We start from the raw sequence: 22,443 nt of genomic DNA, 5'->3' as shown, positions 1-22,443 counted from the left end.
GTATTATAATAAAGTTTCTTATACGGAAAATATAAACATTAAGAAGAATGAAATATAAGTCACCTTTTACCTATCACCTGGAGATAAAAACCATGATGTGTATAGTTCAAAGGGTTTTCTATACCCATATAACACTTTATATAAACTAGGAATACTATAATAGAAACATTTAAAAACCGAATGATTTCATTTAATATGACATTCATACTCTTCCATGTATTATTTATCTGCATTTTTATTATCAACAGATGACTATAATTCCAGATAATACTATATCATAATTTATTAAGCTGAATTTCTAATATAGTATTATAGGGCATTTGAGTTGTTTCAAAGTTTTGAGTATTACAATCTTTTAAAATATTTTTTTCAATTATCCCAGTCAGGTAAATTGAAAGAAGTAAAATGTGTTAAAGAACGTGTATATTTTTTAAGACTTTAAGACAATGCTTTGTGTCCTGGTCGGTGGTTCAGTGGTTAGAGCATCACCTTGCTCACTGAAGGGTTGCTGGTTCCATTCACAGCCCAGGTAGGGCCTGTGCGGGAAGCAACCAATCAATGTGTCTCTCTCATATAGATGTTTCTCCCTCCCTCCCACTCTCACTAAAAATCAATGGAAATTATATCCTCTGGTGAGGATTAACCACCACAACAAAAAGATAATGCTTTGTTATAAATAAATGAATTCTATAAAATGAGGTCTATCTATATTCTTTTTAGAGTATTAGAGTAATGGCTTTATTTTTTTACCACTTATATTTTGCTATCGTTCAAAAAAATCAAGCAATACTTTAAAAAGCAATTAAACTAAAATGTCATCAACTATATATCTAGTGTTATTTTATGAGCATCTCCCTGTGCATATACACTGATACAAAGAGAGATAAATAATAAGTAAGTGATAGATTCATTGATATAGATAAATAACCAAAATTACTTTAATAATGAATATATATATACACACACACACACACACACACACACACACACACGCTACTTTTTTGGAAATACTAAATTTAATTCCACTAAAATATAATAGAACAAAGGTGAAACTCAAGGAAATACTGACTGTAACTCTTCCTTTGGTGCAAAAATACATGTTTCTAAAAGACCCACCTGAGGCAGTGGTTCTCAAATAGGAGAAATTTTGTCTTATATCAGGCAGTGTCTGACGACATTTTTAGCCATCATACCTGTGTGCTGCTGGCATCTAGTGGGTAGAGGCCAAGGATATTGCTTAAACATTCTACAATGCACAAGACAGCCCCACAACAATAAAAATTCATCCAGCCCAAAATTGTAATAGTGCCAAAGTTGAGATTATTAAAGAAAGGAAACAGAAAACATTTAAAGATTAAAGTTGTTTTTAATGTACTTGTTCCTATTTTATTTTTAAATGTATCTTTATTGTTGAAAGTATTACAGATGTCCCCTTTTTCCTTCCATCGACCCCCTCCACTCTGCTCCTGCCCTCCCCAGGTCTTCCCCACACTATTGTCTGTCCATGGGCTATGCATATATGCATATAATCTCATTGTTTAAAGTCTTCCCACCATCCCCCTTCCCTCTGAAATATATCAATCTGTTGCATGCTTCAATGTCTATAGATCATTTTTATTCATCAGTTTATTTTGTTCATTAGAGTTCACATATAAGTGAGATCAGGTACTGCTTGTCCTTCTCTGACTGCCTTATTTCACTTAGTATAATACTCTCCAGGTGCCCATCAGTAGTAGACAAATGGTTTTAAAAAACTGTGGTACATTTACATAATGGAATACTATGCAGCTATAAAAGAAGGATCTCTTACCATTTGAGACAACATGGATGGATCTGGAGAGTATTACGCTAAGTGAAATAAGCCAGTCAGAGAAAGACAAGTATCACTTGCTTTGATTTTATATGTTACTAGATACTATGGAAGGTGAGATGATTATGATACTTAAAGTTTTTTCTTCCTATTGCCCATAAGTATTGCATTTGCAACCATAATTCCTCAGATGTTTAATCTAGTTATTGGATAATATTGCTGAGAGGTTTTGTTTTTATTTTTATGAACTTCTTAAGTTTTTTTCCAGTCTGGGAGTGTCTGCTGTGTTGTTTTTATTTAAATAAGTACCTTGCTGTGTGTAATATTCTCGAGTCACACTTTTTTTCATTGCAACTTAAAGGAATTTCGCCATTGTATTACGGCATTAAATGTGACTATGAAGGATTCTGAGACTGCCCTGATTTTCTCTCCTTGTGAATCAATTAATCACTCAGATTGTTTTCTGGACTTTGTACTGCTACTTGGAAAACAAGATTTATAGTCTCTTGGCCCAGAACATAAGAGCATATAGTCACAAATATATTTTCTTGATTTTTCCATGTTGCTTATTTATCCCCTTACTATGATTTCCCCCAAATGGAGTGGAATTAAGTGGAATTCTCAGGATTTTATTCAATCCAACTTTGCTAAGTGTTATTTCCTGCTGCACTAAGACACAGAATTTTGGAGGGTTTTTTTTCCTGCCATGTTTCACGTCGATGGAATAAGCTTGTCTCTTCTCCCTTGTCTGGTTTCTGCTTTTTTGTTTGTTTTTACTCTTTTTTGGACAAATAAACTACATTTTGTCTTTAGTTCATTAGGCTTCAGGAAATGAATTTTCTGGGACCTTGCCCCCTTTAGCCATTGTCGTATAGTCTTCTATGTGTATCATTCTTTTATTTAGTTTCTAATACTTTAAGCTTTCAGTTTGTTTTGTATAGTATAATACTTAATCATTAAAATCAAATCCACTACCAAATGTATAATCTTTTTTTAAATATTTAGGGGCTGTCTATATAGAGGTAATTACATCTATTCAAGTATGCCGGGGTCCAACCCCAGCAGGTCCAGGGGTTCCCAAAGGCGTAGACGGAGTCGGCGAAGAAGGAAGGACACGGAGACAGTGTTCAGTTGATCAGCAGCCTAGCCAGGATCTCTAGCCAGAATCTCCAGCCAAGTTCTGGTCTGGATCTCCAGAGAGGTTCTGCTGCTTATTGTCTTGTTACATCCGTATTTATACCAGTTGATTTTAATCCTGTCAATTTCTATTACAAAGGTTGGGGCGTTTCTTATCTCCATTCCAGGGAGTAAAGATTATGTAGCTTAAGCATGATTGTTTGTAGTGATTAACTACCCGCCTGGCACTTAGTTAAGGAGTTTCATCCCCTCCCTGACTTCAGGGAAAAATTCCTACCTGGGGAAACAACCTTTCTAGGAGAGGCATCCCCTCCCTGACTTCAGGGAAAAATTCCTACCTGGGGAAACAACCTTTCTTGGAGAGGTGACCTTGGTTAAAACACACAGCGCTAAGGGGAGCCAACATATTAAGAGCAGTATGCTATATACGCCAGGTCCCTTGAAACATATGCTGTGCAGATGTTTCTTTCCTGCAGCGACTGTGTCAAGCAGCAAGGATGGACCGGCTTCCGGCACAAGTAAATAACTACTGAGTGCTCAGTGAGGAGCAATATCGAGGGCATACACTATGACCCTCTCAAGTGTAATAGTCAAAGTAAAAATACATGGAAAGTTTCATATATTATGTTAAAACTGTAGCTATATCATCTGAAAAGTTTAATGTGTTCAGATGTGCCTTAGTACAATGCTAGATTTCACACACCCTGAGAAGGGAAAGAGAGTAATTTCAAAGACTAGAGGTGGGATTTCCAGATTTCTGGCCATCTTTCTGAATGGACATATCATACCCCAACTGCTGGATACCCCTTCATCATCCTCTGTCTCCACTCTGAACCAACATCCTTAAAGGTAAAATGATTTGTGCCCAAATTCAAGTGAGCTTAATCATGTGTCAATCAATCATCATGTTTACTTCAGGTACAATGCCTTCAAACACAAAATCAAAGGAGCCCAGCCAGCATGGCTCAGTGGTTGAGCATCAACCTATGAACCAGGAGGTCACGGTTCAATTCCCGGTCAGGGCACATGCCCGGATTGCAGGCTAGATCCCCAGTGGGGGACGCATAGGACCATCATCATTGATGTTTCTATCTCTCACTCCCTCTCCCTTCCAATCTGAAATCAATAAAAATATATTTTAAAAAAACACAAAGGAAAGTCACCTCAACCCCCTAAAAAAGTACTTTATTTTATTTCTTTGAGTGAGTATAAACTTGGCCATAGACAGCACCTACAAAGAGGCATTCATTTGGTGGTGGTGGTGGGGGAGGGATGTTGGGTTTGAGGCATAGTATAAGATGCAGGGGAGTTACATTTCCAACGATACCCAAACCTTGTGAGTGCATGCAGCCTACATCAAGATTCCAGATTCTGGATGCATTTGAACTGTACAAAGTATATCATTGCTCAGTCTGAGTTTGTACACTCTTTTTTTTTTAATTTCCATATAAGACTATAATTAGCCCTGGCTGGTTTGGCTCAGTGTATAGAGCGTCAGCCTGTGGACTCAAGGTTCCCGGGTTCGATTCCTGTCAAGGGCACATGCCCGGGTTGCAGGCTCGGTCCCCAGTAGGGGGCGTGCAGGAGGTAGCCAATCAATGATTCCCTCTCATCATTGATGTTTCTATATTTCTCTCCCTCTCCCTTCCTCTCTGAAATCAATAAAAATATTTAAAAGACTATAATTATTACTGTGAAGGATATGAGTAGATGGCAGTGGTATACTGGTAAATATTTAACAATTAGCTCCCTTGGGATGGAGTGGGAGAGAGCCCTGACTTCAAACTTCTGCAGTAGTATAAACACTCCCACCACAGCTAATTTCAGGCTACCAACGTGATGTCATGGATACAGCAGTGAGAATGGATGGACCACAATCATCTTGTCTCAAGGTTGTGGGAAACAGCCCCAGCACACCACTGATGAATAGCTTAAAATATAATACTGTGATAACTTCAACAATAGTTCCAAATATGCAAGATTAGCCTTCCACTGCCAGCACTGCCATGCAGTTCTTTTTTGTTCTAAAGGAGGCAATGTTGTTGGAAGGCAAAGTAAACACAGAGAAACCCTTTTCTATTCCCTGGTAACTTTGGAATAATTCCTTCTATCCAAAGCCTACAAATATTTAAAACACAAATAATAGCAATTTTGCCCTTTAGAATTCCTTTTTTTTTTTTTTTTTTTTTTTTTTTTTTTTTTTTACAAAGTCCTTAGTATGAACAGTGATAACAAAATGTAACTTTTAACTTCTGGAATTACAGTTATTAATGAGGATTACAAAAATGCCTTTTATACTAGTAAGTTAAGGCAAAGCCCACATGGAATTAAACCCAAACCACTGTAAGAATAAGTAACAGTTACTACTCCAAGGTTATTTCATACACTGTTCAATGAAAAAACTGCAGCTGTGTCACTATTTAAAGTGACGTTGTGTGGATCCAATGTGGTGGCAGAGTAGGTGGAAGATACACTCACCTCCTCCCAGGACCAACCTGGAAGTAAAACTATATTATAGAGCAAGCAACCTGAATAACCAAATAAACACTAGCTGAACAGAAGTCTTATAACCAAGGGTTTACAGAAGAAGCCACATTGAGACTGGTAGGAAGGTGAGAAACATGAAAAGGGCTGGCTCTGCACCCATGAGCAATGGCTGAGATTCTTGGGGGATATCTCAGCTGCATAGGTTCCCCCTGACCAGATGCAGTTTCAATCCCACATGGAGCTCCCCAGTCCAGAGCAACATAGCTGGGAAGAGGTGCCCACATAGCATCTTGCTGGGTAAAGCTGCAGGGGATTCCGTCTGCAGGGAAAGATAGATGACTGCTAAAAACCCAGGAGCCCACCTAATCTCCATAGTCACTCACCCTGGGCTCAGGCAGAGGGAGGTCAGAGTGGAGTGGACTAGAGTCCTGTGAAGAGAGACTGAGGTTTATGGCTCTGAGGAGAGAGCTGAAGGGACAGCTGCCAGGATCCGTGTGCTGAGTCCCTCTCCCACACCACAGACACCATCTTTCTTGGGTGGAGCACTCCCCTCCTTAGGACATCAGCCCAGGGAACGCAATAGTTCCACCTTCTAGACAAGTGGTTCTCAACCTTCCTAATGCTGCGACCCTTTAATACAGTTCCTCATGTTGTGGTGACCCCCAACCATAAAATTATTTTCATTGCTACTTCACAACTGTAATGTTGCTACTGTTATGAATCGTAATGTAAACATCTGATACGGAGGATGTATTTTCATTGGTACAAATTGAAGATAATTAAAGCATAGTGATTAATCACAAAAACAATATGTAATTATATATGTGTTTCCTGCCCTAACCGGTTTGGCTCAGTGGATAGAGCATCAGCCTGTGGACTGAAGGGTCCCAGGTTTGATTCCTGTCAAGGGCATGTACCTTGGTTGTGGGCACATCCCCAGTAGGGAATGTGCAGGAGGCAGCTGATCGATGTTTCTCTCTCATCGATGTTTCTAACTCTCTATCCCTCTCCACTCCTCTCTGTAAAAAAAAAAAAAAAAAAAAAAAAAAAAAAATCAATAAAATATATATATGTGTGTTTTCCGATGGTCTTAGGCAACCCCTGTGAAAGGGTCATTCGACCCCCAAACGGTCGCGACCCAAAGGTTGAGAACCGCTGCTCTAGACTCCCCATCACCCCACCCTGTAAAGCTCACACCCTGCTGAGGAGTCAATGTAGAGGTCTGGGGTTGTCAGTGATTGAGTTGTGTGGCTTTGAGGTGGGGCAATTCCCCCAACTTCCCTGTGAATCTGATTGGCACCTCCCACACACAGGAGATCCACTATCCCCATCCCATCTTTCTGACTCCCAGAGGCCTGCCCTGCTGTGTTAAGGCTCCCTGCAGAATCTGATACTGACTTGGTTGTGTGGCTCTAGGATGGAGGCCATTTTTCCCTCGAGTCCCAACCAGTGCAGAGCCCTCCCTTCACACAGCCAAATCTTGTTCTGTTTGGGCCTAATCGACTCTGCTGATCTCAACCATAAGACTCCCTGAGACCCCACCCCACCACAAAGGTCTGTGGGTACCTGGCAGTATACAGCCAGACTTGGCATACCCTGGGACTTCTATGGAGTGGCCTCAGACCCAGCGCTGGCACATCGTTTAAACCTGTATCAATGTTGGCAAAGGACCTGAATAGACACTTCTCCAAAGAGAACATACAGATGGCCAATAGACATATGAAAAATGCTCATGGTCAGTAATCATCAGAGAGATACAAATTAAAGCCACAGTGAGGTATCACCTCATACCTGCCAGAATGCCTATCATCATAAATCAGCAAATAACAAGTGTTAGTAAGGATGTGGAGACAAGGGAATCCTCATGTACTGTTGCTGGGACTGCAGACTGGTGCAACTATGGAGTTTCCTCAAAAAATTAAAAATAGAACTGCCTTATGATCCAGCAATTCCACTTCTGGGAATATATCCGAAGAAACCTCAAACACTAATTAGAAAAAAAATTATGTACCCCTATTTTGTTGCAGTGTTAGTTACAATAACCAAGATTTGGAAGTAGCCCAAGTGCCCATCAGTAGATGAGTAGATAAAAAAGCTGTGGTACGTTTACACAATGGAATGCTACTGTGCTGTAAAAAGGAAGAAAATTTTACCCTCTGTGACAGCATGGATGGACCTGGAGAGCATTATGCTAAGTGAAATGAGCCAGTCAGAGAAAGACAAGTTCCATATGATTTCACTCAGATGTGGAAATTAATGAATAAACTGAACTACCAAGAAAATATAAACTGACTCATAGGTACAGAGAACAGACTAATAGCTGTCAGAGAGGAGGGGTTTGGGGGACTGCGTGAAAAGGGTGAAGGGATTAAGCAACAAAAAATAACTCATAGACACAGACAACAGTATTATGATTACCAAAGGGAAGGGAGCTGGGGAGAAGTAGAAAAAGGTAAAGGGGGATAAATGGTAATGGAAGGAGACTTGACTTTGGGTGGTGAACACTCAATACAATACACAGATGATGTATTATAGAGTTGTATACCTGAAACCTATATAATTTTATTAACTAGTGTAACCCCAATAAATTCAATAAAAATTTTAAAAATAATTATTTGACAGCAGAAGGTTAAAATAATAATAATAATAACAAAGTGTAGTTTTGAGATTAATATAATGTATTGTGGAAAAATGCTATGTGCAGCTGTTGGAAATGAATACATCTGAGTGGGTGATGGAGAAAAAGATAAAGCAATAGCAGAACACAGTCTGAAAGAGACTTTCAGCTATTGTGATTTATTTGGAAAGAATCTGTAAAGTCCCTTTAACTGAACACTTCTTCAAGTTCAATAGATTCTCCCAACTTCTTTTATAGGACTATCATATAGGACTATCATATCATATAGGACAAACAAAACTATCATATGCCTCAGTCCCTCAGAATTCTAGGCTCTTCTTTTCAGTTTACAGATGTTTAACTGATAAATGTGTCAGCCTTGATGTGATAATGTCTAATAGTAAAAACTATGTATACCTCCTAGGAATAAAACATATCCTTGGAGGATTCCTGAAACACCCTAATATTTATTTATTTATTTATTTATTTATTTATTTATTTATTTATTTTGAGATTTCAAAATTTTTATTTTGAAACAATTAGACATGCATTGTATATTGCAAAGAAATGTACAGGAAGTCCTATCATCACATTTTTCCACTTTCTTTTTTAAATTAAATTTATTGGAGTGACATTGGTTAATAAAATTATATAGGTTTCAAGTGTACAGTTCTATAATACAATATCTGTATATTGCATTGTGTGCTCATCAACCAAAGTTAAATCTTCTATCCCCATATATTTGACCCTCTTTACCTTTTACTATACCCCCCCCCTCTTCCCTCTGAAAACCACCATATTGTTGTCTGTGTCTGTGAGTTTTTGTTCATCCAACCTTTAAATGGCATGGCTCACATAGAAAATACAACTGCATAGCACCTAGCAATCCTGGATGACCAGCTGGGCTTCCATTTGCTCGACTATGTACAGTCATTCTAAATGCTGAGAGAATTAACAACTCAATACAATTTAATCTCATTTATGGAATACCAGCCTCCCATGTTACACTAGTTGGGAAATTATCTTAACCTAGAAAAAACGATCTTATTGCAAGTTGGGTTCCCTAGTAATCACCCTCTGAGGTGAAGTTTAGAATGCAGGGCATTTATTAAGGAATATCCTTGGTACCAACATTTATGGAAGGGAGGGAAGGAAGGAGGAGTGGGCAAAGAGAGAAGTCAAGCTACAATTCAGGCCAATGAAAGCCTCAGTTTAACCCACATTCTAGCTCTGAAGCTAGAATGACCCCAAAAAGTGGTCCTGACATGGGCCAAAATGGTCATGCCTTTGTATATCCCATAGCCAACAGTCAATGAATATAAGCTACCTCAGGAAGGGGTGTGACTTAGATAAGACTGCTCTCCACACTGAGGCAATGCCTGAAGGGGCTGAAAATTGAAGCCTATTTGCTAGCAGTTCTCCTAGCAACGGAGAGAACAAATATTTCAGTGAAGGGAGATCTGGGAAGAACATCACAATGCCTATTCCAGATCTCCAAACTAGAATTCTTAAACATTGCTCAGCCTCAGCACCATTCATTTGCAACACATTTCTATTCAGAACATCTCTCAGTAGATACAATGGGGAGAGGGACTGGGAAAGAGACACTTCCATGACTCTGGAGGCATAGCTGCTCCTCACCCCAACATGAAATCCAAAAAAGTCTGTTCCCAAGGAAAGAGTCCTTTACCTGTGCTCTCATCTCCCTCAAAACATACTGCATTGCCCTAACTGGTTTGGCTCAGTGGATAGAGCGTCGGCCTACGGACTGAAGGGTCCCAGGTTCGATTCCGGTCAAGGGCATGTACCTTGGTTGCAGGCACATCCCCAGTAGGGGGTGTGCAAGAGGCAGCTGATTGATGTTTCTCTCTCATCGATGTTTCTAACTCTCTATTCTTCTCCCTTCCTCTCTGTAAAAACATCAATCAAAAAAAAAGCATACTACATTAGATACCCATTCTCATTTGGCCTAACCACTGTCCCGACTTTAAATATAGATGTTTAGCTTACCTCCCATACTCGGAGCTGGGGTTGATTCTCACCAATGCACTATACTTTAGGAGTACTGACATATAACCTAAAACAGGGTCTACCATGAAGACTTTGCTTTTTCTTTCTGGCTTCACTCTGAAAATGTCAATATTCCCTGAGTGGCACTACATTTACGGCCAGTTATCATATAGGCTGAGTAATATTCATTTATCAAATTGCTTTATCAAGATCATAGAGCACACTCAAGGCACCATATGAAGCTATTGGATGAAAGAAATAACCATACAGAATAGGGGAAGGGGGAACATAGGAGCAGAGTGAGCCAAAAAAAATAAATAAATGACAGTTGCAGAAGACTTCCACTTTTCAAATTTTGCTTACATTTGTACCTTCATATAATGCCATAGGATATTTTCACCCAACACTTGATGGTAAATAGAGAATGTGTTTACTAATTCTTCAAATAACAAGAAAACAACATAAAATTTTAATATGACCTTGTGGAAAAGCAAACACAAATATGGTTTAAAAAAATAAAACTGTCCAATGCTAACGTAACTGACTTTTGAAGGTAAAACTGATAGAAAAAAAATAATCTGTGAAGATATCCACACATTTACAGCTGCTATTCCCTTCACCTGAAACACTCCCCTTGCTTCCACACCTTGAAAGCATGCCTACTCCTTCAAGTCTGTTTATATTCTCCATTCATACAGTCTTCTCCAATCACTCCAATCTCTTTTCCTACCCAAATGCATAATGCTCAATGGCTCTGTCAAATATCTGACCTTGACCACTATATTTAGTTGTCTTTTTTAAAAATTGTTTTATTGCTTAAAGTTGTCTTTTATTGATTGTCCACTATGTGCCATGTACAGAATTGAATCCTTACACGCACTATCTTAGACTGCTTTGAGCATCCCCATTTGACATATAAGAGAACAGAAGCCTAGAGGGGAGAATTAGCACTTCAGGTAAAATGGGAGTGAATGTTACACCCAGTTAAGATATACTACAATGTTTGTGTTCTTACTACTATGCTGCTATATTGTGTGTGATTCTGATTTCCCTCCTATAGACGATGCATTTCTTGAGAGAAGGAATTGTGTATCATACTCCTTTATTGTACTAATCTGTACCCACCCCACAACATCTTGAATAACAAAGAGCATATAACACCATGCACATGTTAGAGAAAAACAAGGAGGAAAACATGAAATAGGGAAGTCAATGAGTAGGTTTCTGTAAGTATTCTAGATTATTTCTGATGAATTAAAAACATAACAAAAGAATACACAGTTCATACAAAGATTAGAAACAATTTTACATCAGTCTCCATTTCCATGTGCTAGTGACTTAGTTAAGACTTTGGCTTTCTCACACAGCAATACAGAAAGCAAGAGATTGGGAAAGTCGATTAAGAGTGGGGTTATCAATGGCACCAGGAAACTTAACAGATACATGTCTGCTTGTCTTTTATTAAAATAAATTGAAATGATTTATCTTCAAATGATAACAATTGAAATGGAAACACTTGGCAGTTCCCTTGAATATATAATGAAGGATTATCCTCACACCCACATTTATATCCTGTAGTCTGTATAACACTGAAAGAAGGCCAGGAAAGTGACAACTCCTTAATTAGTTAGTACTTTGTGACAAATTGGGAAAACTTGCTCTGGAATTTATAGGGAGGGAGGAGATGCTAAAAATGTTTAAAAGTCTCTCTCTGTTCTCTATTATATGTTTCACAAAGCATGCATATTTATTTCATTGTTAAAGATGTACAAACCCAAAGAAATATGATTCATTAAATACCATGCTAAAAACCAAATGAAGGGTTTTGCTTCATTTAGTACCTGAATCAACGCAACTTTACCTACCAATTTTGCTTGTGATAAGAGAAAGGCAATTAGAACCAACTACCAAATTTTATTCATCGATGCTCCTGACAGGCAAGCTATATGGTAAAAAACTATTTTATGTATTATTTCTAAAAATGTTACCCTATAAGTAGTTGCACCCTCCTTCTAGAATTGTAACTCAAATTATTTATTGAATTACATCAAAATGCCATAAAGAATTTAGTAATGATAGCTGTTTGCAATAATTACATGCTACATTGCCTCCATTGGAAACCATGGCAACCAATCAGTTACTGTTTTCATCGACTGCCAGAGCTGAGAGTGGTACAGAGGAGAAATAAGGTATTCTAACCATCATTACATACATTCAATCTTGAGATAACTACAGAAGGGATATTTATTTATAATTAAGCTAATATAGTGTTTTAATAATAGCCACAATTCCCCTTGGGATTGACTTGTGCATGCAATTATGAAAGTGTAGAGAATAGGAGAGAGGAGAAAAAGAATGAAGGGAAGAAGAGACACTAATAATATAGACATTTCAAAACAGCAATGTATTTTCCTTTATAGGAAGAACTATAATTATTAGGAACAAAGATATTTTCTTAGAAATATATAAAATTATAGTAAACCATGACCTTGATTTTTAGGATGGACAGGACTTGGAGACTATCCCCTCCAATCTCTTTCTTTTGAATTATTCTCTGGACCTTCCCTAATTAGTCCTTTAGCCTCCATTGGAACATAATATGTGACAGGGCGCTCACTATCCATTGCATTGTTGGATGTTGTCATTGGTACTAAGGGCCTCCAAAACCCATGAATCAAAATCTACCTCTGGACATCTGGCCCTTTCATCATCCTCATGTTGCCCCATTTGGAACTGCCCTAGACCATGACAGGCTCGCTCCTTTCCCAGAGCCTCTGCATTTACTCTTCCTTATATCTGGAATGTTCTTCTACAAGCTCATCATATGGAGGCTCCATCCTGTCACTCAGGATTTGGCTCAAATGTCATCTCATCAGAGAGGCCTTCCCGGACCAACTGAGCTCAAACTAAACTAGTTTTCACCAAGTCTCTATTACCTGGAAAGCACTTACCAATTCCTGAAATAATAGTGGCATATGTTTATTTATGTGCATATTACCTGTACACATAATAAACTGTGTGCCATGTAACCACTGGGTTGTTACTTCTTTAGAACAGCCACCTTGTCTTTCTTATTCACAACAGTAATCTTAACGCCTGGCTTCTTACCCAATGCCACACATAGTTTTTTTCCCAAAAAATAAATAAAGGGTAGAACGTATCTGCCCTTGGTCTTATCCTACTTAATATTTTAATAATATGTATATTTCAATGACATGTACACAGGAGGTGATCAATAAAGATTTGATGAGAAAAAATAGGAAAGATGAATCAATGAAATTTTAACAGCGCTGTTTCCTAGTGACATCCCCCCAAAACCGCATGAAGAAAATTATCCTGTGTTATTTGGGATTCCTCTCAAAGCTATACATTCATGATTTCTTCAATTCTTCTTCTTAAGACCTGTTTCAAAATCTCTCATCACTGAATTACATCTCTTGGACCTAGTTTACTAGTATTTCATTTGGCATACAGAAATGAGTAAGAATTTTCAAGTGTTATCTAATCAACACAAACATGGTTACTGACAAATATGATAAAAAAAATAATGTCGTGCCATGAGACCTGCTCCAGTCACTGGTGAACCAACCAGCCTCCCAAAATGATGTTACTATCTTGTCTCTGTAATGGTAACCTGAGAGAGGTGTAATACAATGCAGTGTTCCTCAAAATTTCAGTGCCCACATGTCCCCTGAGAATCTAGTTAAAATGCAAACTTTGATTCAGAAGCTCTGGGGTGACACCTGATATTCTACATTTCTTCTCCACAATGGGCCATACATTGAGTAGCAAAGCTATACTGGAATGCTGAAATTTAGGGATAAGAGAGCTAAATTTGAATTGCAGTTCTAAAATTTAATAGCAGTGTACAGTGAACAAATGCATTCGTTTTCTTATCTGTAAAGTATGGGAAAATATAACTGTCTTGAAGAGATTCTCTGTTAAATAAGTTACAGACTACAGTTGGCACATAGTGAGGATGTAACAAATATTTTTTTCAATGAAAGAGCTTCTACCAATGAATATTGGAGGCTCACACTGAATTTATAGGCAGAAAAAAAACTGACTTTTCTTTAAATTTTAAAAAAAAAGCCAAATTTCCTCTCATCCAGCATTTGTACAGTTGATTTTTTTTAACTTAAATATAGGAGTTAACATTTGTAACTATTAAATTTCATCTTGTTAGCTTTGGCCAGAGTTCCAGCCTGTCAAAAATATTTTGAGTTAAGATTCAGTTGCACAGTGTATTCACTATTGCTCCAAGCTTTATGTCATCTGCAAATTTGATAAGTATGCTTTCTATGTCATTATCCATATCATTAAAATGTTGAGTAGGACAAGACCAAGGGCAGAGACATTATACATTTTATTTGTTTTGAAAGAAGGACTATCCATGGGGCGGAGAAAGGAGTTGAAATTGTTTGGCAAACCATAAATCTATTTAACTGGATATTATCCAGCCTACATTTCTACATTTTATCTCTATGTAAATTCCATAAAATATTTTTGTCAAATATTAATTAAATCAAAATACACTTCTCTGACTTTCCATTTACAATTTACACTACAGTGAAATAAGGTTAGTTTGGCATGACTTATTCTTAGTGAACCTATGCTATATCCTAGTAATCACTGTTTTACTCCCTGATCCCTCAATCCCACTCTATTAATCTAGCTTGTAATTTGAACAGGCAAGAATTAGTGTTATAGTCATTGGTAGGCTATGTATTTTGCAACTGGAGACTATTAAACTTATGTTTTCCAAAATTCTAAAAACTTTTATATTTTTATCATATGCAAACATTTTCCTGTATTCTTATAAGTAATTCATCTAGTTCAGAAGCTAGATTCATTTAAAGAAGCTAAGCATGCCTTATTTCTTACATATCTTTTTGTTTACTTCCCTCTTAATCGGTTTCATTCTATTTGCTATACTTTCAGTACCATTCTCCTCAAAGTAAAATACCTAAAATAGGAATTGAATAATTCTAGTTATTGTTTCTTTTGTAATCCCTCTTCCTTTTGGGAATGCTTTTCAAAAATCTAGACAGATGAGTGACTTCCTTTCGTCATCACAATAGTTTATGTAGATGGCTCCTCTCCAGCATACATGTTGATCCCTGTCCCTTCTCAGTGATATTTCAACTGTGCTTTAAAATCACTGACAATGAAAAAAATGATAAAATAAAATCATTGGCAATGAAAAATGATAAAATAAAATCACTGCCAATGAGATAACCTTCTTTTTAAAAAATGTTTTTGAAATAAATAATGATCTTTGTAACTAAAAAAAAAAAATGTTTCCTCTCCTTTTCTCCTATTTTGACATTGTAAAACACCACACTTTCCCATTCTAATTCATATATAATGAATCATTTACAACAAATGGGAGTCAATTTATTTGTGTTGCCCTGTTATGCCATCAAATCAAAAAAGACTCATCTATCTCTCTCTCTCTCTCTCTCTCTCTCTCTCTCTCTCTCTCTCTCTCTCTCTCTCACACACACACACGCACACACACGCACACACACACACACACACACACACACACACACACTCATATCCTGGCTCTATCAGATTCCTTGGTCTTTCACTGATCTTCTCACTATTCATCTATAGCCCCCCTTTTTTGTTGTTAATCCTCATGCAAGAATATTTTTCCATTGATTTTTAGAGAGGGTGGAAGGGAAGAAAGGAGAGAGAGAGAGAGAGAGAGAGAGAGAGAGAGAGAGAGAAAGAAACATTGATGTGAGAGTGACACATCGATTGGTTGCCTCCCGCACATGCCCTGACCTGGGCTAGGGACTGAACCTGCAACCCAGTAAGAGCCCTTGCCTGGGAATTGAACCCATGACTCCTCGGTGCATGGGCCAATGCTCTAACCACTGAGAAACACCAGCCAGGGCTAGGCCCCTGTTTTAATAGCCTACGTGGTAAACAGAAATGTTCTCGGTAACTCTAACCCTGGCCTCTCCTGAAACCAATGATGGAGACCACAGGAGGACTGTGGTAAGCTCTACTTGCATGTGCTTGGGAGTTGCAGGTTCGAAACACTAATTTTGCCAGCTTCAGCAGAGAACCAAGGAACCTGACAGACTCAGGCACACCCGTGTGTGTGTGTGTGTGTGTGTGTGTGTGTGTGTGTGTATGAGAGAGAGAGAGAGAGAGAGAGAGAGAGAGAGAGAGAGAGAGAGAGAGAGGTTGAGTTAGTTTTGTTTTAACGCAAAGTAGAGTAACTAAAAAAACCAAGATTCCTATCTATTTTAACTGATCCATTTAATTGAAACAACATGGTGGTACATAGATATGAATAGGTGGTATGGTTTTACAATGTGGGCTCAGAGAGGAACAGGTCACATCTCCAGTAAGAGGGGGAGCCTGGATACCACCTCAGCTTCTGTGGCACCAAATATCATGTGAACACAAGACACAAGCATTGGCAATGTATAAGTAGAGCACTGCAGAAGAGCAAGGGTGCCTGGGAGTATAGGGTGGTGTAGAAGCATATGGCAAATGTATTTTATTGTCTTAAAAATATTTATATTCATGTTCACAATATCCCTTCTCTTAGAATCTCAAAGTTGTACTGGGTCTCTTCCCGCATCTCCACACCCCTTTCCCCCCCCCAGGAATAGTCAGTCCATTCCCTTTCTATGTCCCTGATTCTATTATAATCAACAGTTCATTCTGCTCATCAGATTATTTATTCACTTGATTCTTAGATTCACTTGTTGATAGATGCATGTTTGTTGTTCATAATTTGTATCTTTACCTTTTTCTTCCTCTTCCTCTTCTTAAAGGATACCTTTCAGCATTTCATATAATACTGGTTTGGTGGTGATGAACTCCTTTAGCTTTTCCTTATCTGTGAAGCTCTTTATCTGACCTTCAATTCTGAATGATAGCTTTGCTGGATAAAGTAATCTTGGTTGTAGGTTCTTGGTATTCATCACTTTGAATATTTCTTGCCACTCCCTTCTGGCCTGCAAAGTTTCTGTTGAGAAATCAGCTGACAGTCGTATGGGTATTCCCTTGTAGTTAACTGAGTTTCTTTCTCTTGCTGCTTTTAAGATTCTCTCTTTGTCTTTTGCTCTTGGCATTTTAATTATGATGTGTCTTGGTGTGGTCCTCTTGGATTCCTTTTGTTTGGGGTTCTCCGCGCTTCTTGGACCTGTAAGTCCATTTCTTTCACCAGGTGGGGGAAGTTTTCTGTCATTATTTCTTCAAAGAGGTTTTCAATATCTTGCTCTCTCTCATCTTCTGGCACCCCTATAATTCTGATGTTGGTACGCTTGAAGCTGTCCCAGAGGCTCCTTACACTATCCTCGCATTTTTGGATTCTTTTTTCATTTTGCTTTTCCGGTTGGGTGTTTTTTGCTTCCTCGCATTTCAAATCATTGACTTGATTCTTGCGCTCCTCTGGTCTGCTGTCGGGAGTCTGTATAATATTCGTTATTTCAGTCCGTGTATGCTTAATTTCTAGTTGGTTCCCCAATATAAGATCGAGGGTCTCATTAGTTTTCTTGTAGATCTCATTAAGTTTATCGGCAGCTTCTAAACAGTTCTTGAGAGACCTTAAAAGTGTGGTTCTGAACTCTATATCTTCCATTGACAATTTTGTCCTGTTTCTTTGTCTCCGCATTTTGTTATGCTTCCTTGGTGCACCCCCTAGTGGTCTTTGTTCGCAATCTTATAGTTAAATCTTGATTGTTGTAGCTAATTCCATGGAGGGTTTGACCTCCAGGCCAAGTGGCTATGAGAATCAGCTGTGTCAGCAGTGAGAGAACTTCTGTCCTCTAGGGAGGTGCTAATCTAGCCGTTGCCTGAGGCTATCCAGCAAATGCCTCTGTGCAGGGCTTGGGCGTGGCGGGTCGCACAGGATCAACAGGGTGGGCCTGAGAGAGCAGTTATGGCGGCTCTCAGTCCTGTCCCCAGGGGCTCTGCCTCTCTGAGTGCCAGCACCCGCTGCAAAGCTCAGAGAGAAAGCTGCACTCGCTCTGACCGAAGCCAGACAGTCCCGCTTCTCCCGTTTGAGTCTGGGTCCCTAAAGACTCGCCCGTATCTGGAGCTCAGATTCTGCGACTCCCTCCCGGGCCCTAAATTTTCCTTGTTACCTTTAGAAGCCAGAGGTTTTAAGTAGTTTGGGAAGGACTTGAGCAAGTAAGTTTGGATGAACCATAGCCAGCAGCCATTCAGGCAAGAGAAATGCCCATCACAACACAGGAGTGTCCCAGGAAAAACCCTGGGTGTTTTTGCCATTGCCCTCTACTTCACGCCAACGAACCTAAGACTGGACACTACAACCTCACCTTGCATGCCTCGACAGAACCAAATTATTTCACCACCATGCCTGTCAAAAGAACTGCTGGCTCAAGCCATATGGTGCTTGCTTCTGCCTTTCTGCTCTCCAGTGTGCATATATCACTTTGTCAGAAGCTACCTCACATGAGAAACACCAGCTTCAAGGGAATCTGGGTAATGCAGTCTTTTACATTCCCATCTTTGGGGGCGCTATTAGGCAAGTAGAAGCAGATTGGGGTGGCACTGAGCAAGCAAGTCTCTTGTGTGACACATAGCAGAGAACTACTTTCTAGATTCCCATTAACCTTTTCAAGAAATTCAATTCACATCTCATGCAAACTCGCAGAATTGCTCCTGTATGTAGTCTCCACAGAAAAGCTTGATCAAAATTGGTGCCATCTCAAGGTGTTCGTTCTCTTCCAATAATGTTACACAGCAACAAATGTTCAGTGTGTACATTATCAGTCTTGTATTTTTCCTACAGCTTCTTTCAACAGCAATTAAGGTTTGAAGGGTGTTGTGGGTTTTGCTGTATTTTTCATGTTTATAAAAATGCTGGTGGTACTGAACAGACAGCTGAATAGGCTCCCTCAGTGTGCAAGGAAAGCAAAGACAAAACTTTCAATTCCATAAAGCACCACACAAACTCTCCTTTATTGCTAGCACAATCTGCCCCTGGCTTTAAAAACAATAACTGCATCTTTCCATTTCTCTCTCTTAAAAAATCATTTGCTCCTATTTTCAAGAAGAGAAATTTTCATCCTTTTCGATGCTTTCAAGAATTTATTAATCTCCCCCTAACCAGTTCGGCTCAATGGATAGAGCGTCGGCCTGCAGACTGAAGGGTCCCAGGTTCGATTCCAGTCAAGGGCATGTACCTTGATTGCGGGCACATACCCAGTAGGAGGTGTGCAGGAGGCAGCTGATGGATGTTTCTCTCTCATCGATGTTTCTAACTCTCTCTCCCTCTCCCTCTCTCTCTGTAAAAAAAATCAATAAAATATATTTTTAAAAGAATTTATTAATCTCAGAAGTCAATTACAAGAAGAAAAAGGATACCACTGAACAAAACATGAAGCACAGATATGGTGACAAGTGAGCAGAGGGAAACTCAAGGGCGTTTTAAAGTTACTACTGATTCCTTCCCCAGCATGAAAATCAGAGGTGTACAATTCTTAAATTAAGGCCTTGAGGTAAAATTTTAATTTGTACAAATGAAGAAGCCATTTGTGTCTAAATCCTAAAATTACCATCAAAATGGAGGTTTGTACTTTAGTGGTCTCACTTACCTCTTCTTATACCCTAAGATATCCTGGTGAATGGTACCATTCTAAAACCTATTTTTAAAAATGAAAGTATGACATTCTAGGGCCAAAATACCTGTATTGTATATGATCTATTCAAATGGACTCAGCGTTAGTGAGCATCCTGGGTAGAGATCACTTGCTTACCCTTTAAAGATGCACAGAGCTGGCCATCCCTTTAGAAGAATGATTTGGCCGACCATTGTCCATTGCTTAAAAGACATACAAAGTTCTATAGGAGTTAAAAAACAATAGAATACTTTACTATTTATATACTTGTATAATAGGCAAATAGTTCTTCTCCAAATTACCTCTCCCATATATTAGATTCCTTTTAAATTTGTCATATTACATATTATGCTAGCAATTAATTTAATTTGAGCAATACTATTTGAGAAAGACATGGCCTGAATCAGTGGGTTTCCAACTTTAATGTACATCAGAATTTCCTGGGAGGCTTGTTAAAGCTCACAGTGCTGCACGCCATCCCTAGAGCTTCTGATTTAGTAGGTCTAGGGTAGAGCCTAAGAATTTGCATTTCTTTTTCATTGTTGTTATTGATTTCAGAGAGGAAGGGAGAAGGAGAGAGATAGAAGCATCAATGATGAGAGAGAATCATTAATTGGCTGCCTCCTGCACACCCCCTTCTGGGGATCAAGCCTGCAAACCAGACATGTGCCCTGAATGGGAATTAAACCTGGGACCTCTTGGTCCATGGGACGAAGTTTAATCCACTGAGCCACCACAGCTGGGCTAAGAATTTGCATTTCTAACTAATATCCAGGTAATGCTATTGCCACTGTTCTTAGAACCTCATTTTTTAGGACCACTACTCTAACAATGCTAGTTTGGGATCAGGGTTTTTTCAACTCTGGTTGCACACTGGGGAGACATTTCAAAAACTAAAATTTAGGGCACCATCTCAGATACATTAAATTACAATATTGGGGGGAGGGGACCCACCAGGATACCCCACTTGTAGTTTTTAATACTTTTTTAGTGATTCTAGGGTAAGGCTGGGGTTGAAAACCTCTTTTGGATAAATGCCAGTCAATTTTAGCTAAAATATTTTTAAAGAGGCAAATACATTTGACCTGGATTCAGTAATTATTCCTGGGGCATGTGATCTTACATTTTCAAATGATGATATGCTCTTAATTTGTGGACATCACTAATACATGCCCAAAACAAAATGGAAGTAAAGAAATAAAACACTGCTCTAATCACACAGGAATGGATTTTTGGGTTAAAGTTTCTAGTAGCAGCATCACAGGAAATGGGATATATTATACAACATAGGTGGAAGAGAAGATGGTATCTTCTGGAAAACCATGTTAGAAACCAAAAGGAGTGACTTTAGTGATCATGAAATTCAATTATGCTGAGGGTGTCAGTGCATAGTTTGAATAAAATTGTTTTAAAATGTGACACTATAACAAACTAGTTGCAGACACAGCAGACTCTCTTAGCCAGTTAGCCTGGAGGTCAAATCATGCCCGGTATTGCCGACAACAATCAAGGCTTAACTACAACAAGACTGCGCACAAAGACCACTAGGGGGTGCACCAAGAAAGCATAAAAAATGCGGAGACAAAGAAACAGGACAAAACTGTCAATGGAGGATATTGAGTTCAGAACCACACTTTTAAGGTCTCTTAAGAACTGTCTAGAAGCCGTCGATAAATGTAGTGAGATCCTCAAGAAATCTAATGAGACCCTCGATGTTATGATAAAGAACCAACTAGAAATTAAGCATACACGGACTGAAATAACGAATACTATACAGACTCCCAACAGCAGACCAGAGGAGCGCAAGAATCAAGGCAAAGATTTGAAATGCAAAGAAGCAAAAAACACCCAACCAGAAAAGCAAAATGAAAAAAGAATCCGAAAATACGAAGATAGTGTAAGGATCCTCTGGGACAGCTTCAAGCGTACCAACATCAGAATAATAGGGGTGCCAGAAGATGAGAGAGAGCAAGATATTGAAAACCTCTTTGAAGAAATAATGACAGAAAATTTCCCCCGCCTGGTGAAAGAAATAGACTTACAGGTCCAGGAAGCACAGAGAACCCCAAACAAAAGGAATCCAAAGGGGACCACACCAAGACACATCATAATTAAAATGCCAAGAGCAAAAGACAAAGAGAGAATCTTAAAAGCAGCAAGAGAAAGAAACTCAGTTACCTACAAGGGAATACCCATACGACTGTAAGCTGATTTCTCAACAGAAACTTTGCAGGCCAGAAGGGAATGGCAAGAAATATTCAAAGTGATGAATACCAAGAACCTACAACCAAGATTACTTTATTCAGCAAAGCTATCATTCAGAACTGAAGGTCAGATAAAGAGCTTCACAGATAAGGAAAAGCTAAAGGAGTTCATCACCACCAAACCAGTATTATATGAAATGCTGAAAGGTATCCTTTAAGAAGAGGAAGAAGAACAAAAAGGTAAAGATACAAATTATGAACAACAAACATGCATCTATCAACAAGTGAATCTAAGAATCAAGTGAATAAATAATCTGGTGATCATAATAGAATCAGGGACATAGAAAGGGAATGGACTGACTATTCTTGGGGCGGGGGGGAAAGGGGTGTGGGAGATGCGGGAAGAGACTGGACAAATATCATGCACCTATGGATGAGGACAGTGGGTGGAGGGTGAGGGCGGAGGGAGGGGCGGGAACTGGGAGGAGGGGAGTTATGGGGGGGAAAAAAGAGGAACAAATGTAATAATCTGAACAATAAAGATTTAGTTAAAAAAAACAAACA

The sequence above is a fragment of the Myotis myotis genome, unplaced genomic scaffold, assembly GCF_014108235.1.
Source record: "Myotis myotis isolate mMyoMyo1 unplaced genomic scaffold, mMyoMyo1.p scaffold_m19_p_4, whole genome shotgun sequence".
Classification (NCBI taxonomy): Eukaryota; Metazoa; Chordata; class Mammalia; order Chiroptera; family Vespertilionidae; genus Myotis; species Myotis myotis.
Note: the sequence above shows the minus strand (reverse complement) of the source record.